Source organism: Saccopteryx bilineata, chromosome 2 (genome assembly GCF_036850765.1).
Source record: "Saccopteryx bilineata isolate mSacBil1 chromosome 2, mSacBil1_pri_phased_curated, whole genome shotgun sequence".
NCBI lineage: Eukaryota > Metazoa > Chordata > Mammalia > Chiroptera > Emballonuridae > Saccopteryx > Saccopteryx bilineata.
The window spans coordinates 390,756,741-390,763,735 of NC_089491.1; positions in this window are offsets into that span (position 1 = coordinate 390,756,741).

Below are 6,995 nucleotides of genomic sequence, written 5' to 3' on the forward strand. Positions count from 1 at the left end.
GTCCCTGCCAGGGCCGTCATACGTTATATAACATTTCATATTACTAGTATATTTCCTCTACAGTCTATCCTTGCTGGCTTGATATAGGAAGTGGCCATATTGGGAAACATAGCATGGAACTGTGGGTGGCCCTTGAGGACCACAGGTGGCCTCTAGGAACTCCAGGTAGCACTAAGGGAGCTGAGGGGCAGTCTCCAGCCAAGCAGGAAGCTGGCCCCCAACCCACTGTCCCCCAACCACAAGGACATGAACTCTACCAACAACCTGAGACAGCTCAGGTGACAGATTCTTCCCTAGCCAGGTCTCCAGATGAGAATGCAGCCTAGCTGATCTCTTCATCACACCCGTGTGAGATGCCAAGCAGAGAAAAGAACTCAGCTGAGCCTGGACTCTTCTTACCCACGGCCACGACGAGACAACAAAATAAAAATAAGCCACGAGGCTTGTAGTAATCTTATTACACAGAACAGAAAACCAATACGGGGACCTCTGCCAGGTCACAACACAGTGTCCAGCGCCGTTTGTCTGCCACAAAGACCTCTCGGATTACGTAGACTAGAGGAACACCAAAGGTTTCTCCCGGAACTTCTTTGATCCAGCTGTAAAAGTTCCCAATGATTTCTCAGATCTTCAACCTCAGTGTGATCATTACTTTAAACCAAGATGTGTAATTAATACCTCCTCTCTCTTCTGTGTATTTGTTTATTTACAATTGTATTTGGTCGCTTCCTATGTCTCTTACTCTCGCCTTTTTTCAGCCACCAAAACACAAACACAGTCATTTTGGTCAAATGAGTTGATACGTTAGCAGCACATGAACATCTCCACAACCTCGCTTCCCCCCAAACTAAATCATCTAGAAACAAAAACGGAAGGACATTTTAGAAATTTGGAGACAGTAGTCTAGGAGCTCTTTATTTTTCATTTCCTCATGTGACGAGTGAAAGAAGAGACACAGCAGAAATTAACAGTGTGTGAGACGGGACAACGTTGGTGGCAAAAGGAGACAAGGATGGAAGTTGTAACACTCCTTACCCCCTCGAGACAGGGGTTGACGCCTGCAGCGCACCTGGGCTGCCCAGAGCACTGTGATCAGGACTCCCCCATCTTCCTACTGACCCCTAACACACTGGTCAGGTATGCATTGTTTTTTGGGGTTTTGGGGTTTTTTTTTTACAGCAGGGTACCCTACTAGAGATTAATTTTTCTCTCTTTTTCAACAATAAAAACATTGTCTAATGGTCTAAGGTTGAGTAACGGAAGTCTCCCTTAAAAAAGGGTGCTGGGCCTGACCAGGCGGTGGTGCAGTGGATAGAGCATCAGACTGGGATGCGGAGGACCCAGGTTCAAGACCCCCGAGGTCGCCAGCTTGAGCGTGGGCTCATCTGGTTTGAGCAAAAGCTCACCAGCTTGGACCCAAGATCATTGGCTCGAGCAAGGGGTTACTCGGTCTGCTGAAGGCCCGCAGTCAAGGCACATATGAGAAAGCAATCAATGAACAACTAAGCTGTCACAATGAGCAACGAAAACTAATGATTGATGCTTCTCATCTCTCTCTGTTCCTGTCTGTTTGTCCCTGTCTATCCCTCTCTCTGACTCTCTCTCTGTCTCTGTAAAAAAAAAGGGGGGGGGGAGTGCTGGAAGAACACACTAAAGGATCAGAACACGTTGGAAGCTTAGAGGTAATGTTATGGGTACACACATAGCTAAATAGTCCCGTTTTTTTAGGCTCAGCTAAACAAAACTAGGTTCTTTTAAAAATATAAAAGCAGCTTGTGATTCATCCCTTATAGCCACTTCAGTTAAAAAAAAAAATACAGTTCTGAGAAAATAGCCTCCATATTCAGGACAAGAATATCTTTTTGTGTTTGAAAGGCTTAAGAGAAGCACTGTCCATCCCCCAAGGGGAGGCCGGGTAAGGGTGTGGGACAGTGACTCTGTGTCCGTGATGTGGTGCACGCTGATTCAATCACGCATCCGCTTCTGGGGCGTGATGACTGTCCACTGCTTCTTAACAAACCGCCCCAGAATGAAACGGCTTAGAGCAAGCACCCTTCCTAGCTCACCACTTAATGCAGGGGTCCCCAAACTATGGCCCGCGGGCTGCATGTGGCCCCCTGAGGCCATTTATCCGGCCCCGCCGCACTTCCGGAAGGGGCGCCTCTTTCATTGGTGGTCAGTGAAGTACTGTATGTGGTGGCTCCACAAAGCTCGGGCGTCACTCACGTACAGGACTACTTCCGGTGACGCGGGACGCACACCTTACGGCTCCGGAAGCCGTCATATCACTTGTTAGGGCTAGCAGTGACAAATATGGAACCAGACATTGACCATCTCATTAGCCAAAATCAGGCCCATAGTTCCCGTTGAAATACTGGTCAGTTTGTTGATTTAAATTTACTTATTCTTTATTTTAAATATTGTATTTGTTCCCGTTTTGTTTTTTTTTTACTTTAAAATAAGATATGTGCAGTGTGCATAGGGATTTTTTCATAGTTTTTTTTTATAGTCCGGCCCTCTAACGGTCTGAGGGACAGTGAACTGGCCCCCTGATTTAATGGGTCAGCTGAGTGGTCCTTGTGGTCTGGTTCAGCTCAGCTGTTCTCTGCCGGCCTCACTCAGGCCCCTGTGGTCCACAGGAAGCGAGGGTGGGGGCTCCATAACCCAGGATAGTGCAGTGAGAAGAACAGTGGCCTCTGAAGAAGTCCACTGCCTAATCCTCAGAACCTGTAAAGACTGTGTTACCTTACATGGCAAAAAAAAAAAAGACTTTGCAGAGATGATTAAGTGTATCAACATTGACATAGAAGATTATCTTCGTTATCCCTGCAGAACCAACCTAATCTCACGACTCCCTCAAAACAGAGAAGCTTCCCCAGTTAGCCGTGGTAGATGAGGTAGAGAAAGGGAAGAGAGCTTTGAGACATGAGAAGAATTTAACCTTACATTGCTGGCTTTGAAGATGGAAACCTGAAACCAAAGATGAGTGGATCCGAAAGCCTGCAATGTCAAGGAGCGCCATTCTGACTGGTGTGAGGTGATATCTCATTGTGGTTTTAATGTGCATTTCTCTTATGATTAGTGATGTTGAACATTTTCTCATCTGCCTATTGGCCATCTGTATGTCCTCTTTGGAGAAGTGTCTATTCATTTCTTTTGCCCATTTTTTGATTGGATTGTTTATCTTCCTGGTGTTGACTTTTACAAATTCTTTATAAATTTTGGTTATTAACCCCTTATCAGACGTATTGTCGAATATGTTCTCCCATTGTGTAGTTTGTCTTTTTATTCTGTTCATATTGTCTTTAGCTGTGCAGAAGCTTTTTAGTTTGATATAGTCCCATTTGTTTATCCTGTCTTTTATTTCACTTGCCTGTGGAGATAAATCAGCAAATATATTGCTGCTAGAGATGTTGGAGAGCTTACTGCCTATGTTTTCTTCTAAGATGCTTATAGTTTCACAACTTACATTTAAGTCAGAATAGTGCTCATTAACAAAACAACACAGAATAAGTGCTGGCGAGGATGTGGAGAAAAGGGAATCCTCCTGCACTGCTGGTGGGAATGCAGACTGGTACAGCCACTGTGGAAAACAGTATGGAGATTCCTCAAAAAATTAAAACTGGAACTGCCTTTTGACCCAGCTCTCCTACTTTTAGGAATATATCCTAAGAACACCAAATCACTGATTCAAAAGAAGAAATGCACCCCCATGTTTATGGCAGCATTGTTCACAATAGCCAAGATCTGGAAACAGCCCAAGTGTCCATCAGTGGATGAGTGGATTAAAAAGTTGTGGTACATATACACAATGGAATACTATAGGGTCATGAAAAAGAAGGAAATCTTACCTTTTGTGATAACGTGGGTGGACCTGGAAACTATTGTGTTAAGTGAAATAAGCCAGACAGAGAAAGAAAAATATCATATGACCTCACTCATTTGAGGAATCCAATGAACAATGAGAATAGAGGCAGAGGCGGGATCAAAGGGACCAGAGAGGGAAAGTGGACAGAGGGAAAGGGGATGAGAAGATGGGATCAGAGAAGGGAAAGAGATGGGTAAAACTATATTATATATACATAACACAGCATTATAGAGAGCAGAAGAGAAAATCCTGGAGGGAAGGGGGAAGGGCATTGGGGGGAGGGGGCAACAAGGATGTTGAGGGGAACACGGGGGTGGGGGGATGTATTCGGTGGGACACTTGAATCTATGTAAACATATAAAAATATATATATATAATATGTATGCAAAAATAAATAAATAAATAAAAGCCTGCAATGGTCCTCCACTGAAAGCCAAAGAAACAAGGATCTCAGTCCTACAAACAGTAGAAACTCGGAACAGTCCAAATGAACAAGGAATACCCTTCCTTACTGGATTGGAGACAGGGGGGAATCTACGTTCTTATAACTGGAGTGTTGGGATGGTTTTATTCACAGATATTTCTGTCTCAGGTATCGGTATAAAGATGTTTAAATGGTGTAGTGGTTTATAGCATGGGCCAGGTGGAAGGCAGAATAATGCCCCGCAAAAGTCTTCATGTTCTAGTCCCTGATGCCTGTGAGTAAATTAAATGTCATTTAATATAAACATTGCTGGTTTCTATTGAAAATCATTCATCGTGCCAAGAACCAGAAATATCTCAAACTGAATGAAAAAAAAAAGGGGGGATAACACTGAAATGGAGATGCTAAAATAATCAAAGGGTTTAAAGTAGCCTCGTTTAAGATGATCCAATGAGCAATGACAAACATGCCTAAAACAGAGAAATAAAGAGAACCACATGGCAATTTTAAAACCAAAAGATACAGACAACATAAAAAGTAAGAAAGAAAATACAGAAATATAAACCACAGCAGAGGAACTCAACAGCAGAAGAGGGAAAAAAATCTCAGTGAACCAGAAGATAGAACAATAAAAATTATCCCCGTCTGAACAATAGGGAGATAATGAAATGGAAAAAAATAAATAAATAACAGATACTTGTAGGAATAGAACAAAAAAAATCTGACATTCATGTCATTGGCATTCCTCTTAGTAGAAAAAGTACTTGGAAAAGAATAATGGCTAAAACCTTACCAAATTTGACAAAAGATACAAACATGCAATTCAAGAAGATGAGTGAACATCTTCCTAAAAAATGTGCAGGTGACCTTTCCAGATATAATCTAGTGACTCCTAATGAGCGTCACAATTACGTTTAATGAGCATTTGTAGTTGAACTCGATCAGGAGCCAAGTCAAGAAGATTCGGCTGGAGGAGGGTACCCTTTAATCTCCCTCATTCACCCCAAAGGCTTTCCACATAAGCATATAATCCATGTTATGATTAGTACGTACCTGCCTGCAAACCAGGCTGTAAGCCAAGTCCTCTGCCTCCTTAGCCCTCCAAGTCAAGTTCGAGGACCAAAGTGTCCACAGCACCTGGGTGCTTCTTACGGGCACATCCTAAACCCACAGCTGCCCCCACGGGATCCCTGGATCCACCGTCACGGTGGACAAGCGGCTCTCCTGTTCCTCACGCCTTTCTTCCAACCAAACGGACACCCCGACACCCCTCTGACATCAGAATTCTAGAGTTCCCTGCGAACTGCAGGCTGGAAGCGGCGCGGAAGAGCGTCATACTTATAAGCTAGGGGAAGTACCGGACGAAGAGACCACGTGTGGTGGGGCCTCCGACCTGGTCACTCTCTGTGTCTGCAACTCACCCAGCCCCTGGCCGTTGACGTTGGCAGGATTTCTGTTCTCTGTGCTTCTTTGCTTTCCTCACAAATTAAATGCTGAAGATGAACTAGAAAAGGAGAGGTCTCTTCCCCGTTTGGATGTCCTATGATCCCATAGCATGTGAGCTGGATGACCAGTGACCACCTCGGCCAAGCCTGCTCACAGAGAAGTTCATTTTTAAGACCCTCCACACCAGGCCCGGTGTATAATTAGAGCAGGAATATTTTTTAATCTAACTGTAATTGTATTTAGGAATTTGGATGGCTTGAGTTTTGCGCCTGTAGCTCGTAATATCACCAGAACCCCTTCACAGAACTGTAACCTTGTAAGTCAGTTACCTGCTGATGCTCAAATACATACATATATAATTTTAATAGCGCCCATTACACACAGGCTTCCATTATAACATTATTTCCACTCGGTCATAATTTTATGAAAAATTCCCCTATTGGCTAAAATTTTCCAGGCTTAATCACACTCTTGAGGTGAACTTTTTCAATTAAACTCCACTTAAGCCAATTTTGGGGCTCTTTGAATGAAGGAAAAATATATACGCCAGACTCTTAAAAATAACTGTTAAGCAGGTTCCCCTTTTTTTTCATGTTTATTTAACACACTTGCACAAGAGGGCTGCCTTGCCTGCGTCGTAATTTCCAGAGGATGGAGTCAGAGGGGCTTTTCTCTCTTATAAATCCCCAATAATTCTCTCAATTATCTCCTCCGCCCTGGAGAACTCTAGTGAGTCCGTAAAACAGGTATTTTGTTTTAAGCTGGTGGGGCCACTTAGCATCTATAAAGCCGAAGAGAGTTAATACACGTTAACTCTCCTCCTTACAACCCTGGCGATGTTTTCCAGTGAGGGACTAATGAGAAGAAAGCCACGTGGGTTATTGATCCAGCGTGAGTCGTAGCGACGAGGGGAAGAGCTGGTAATGACCACTATTTGGAATCACCTCCATTTATCATTCCTGAACTTGATCTGGGAAGGCACGGCCCCTGTGGTTGATTGTGTTATTATTATTCCTGCGGAGGTAAACAGCCCGGGCGCTCCCTCTCAGCACAATCGGAAGGTGGTGCCTGCTGGCTTTCGCTCGCTCATGTCTCTCTGCTCCTTTGGTTTTTCTTCCTTCTAGCAAATGTTTTCTCTCCGTTCTGCACATCTTCATCTGGAGGACTGGGAGCAGGAGGTCCGCCAGAACACACACACGCAGCCGTTCTCGGGGGCATGGCCAGCAAGGGCAGGACAACAATGAACACTTTGTTGGA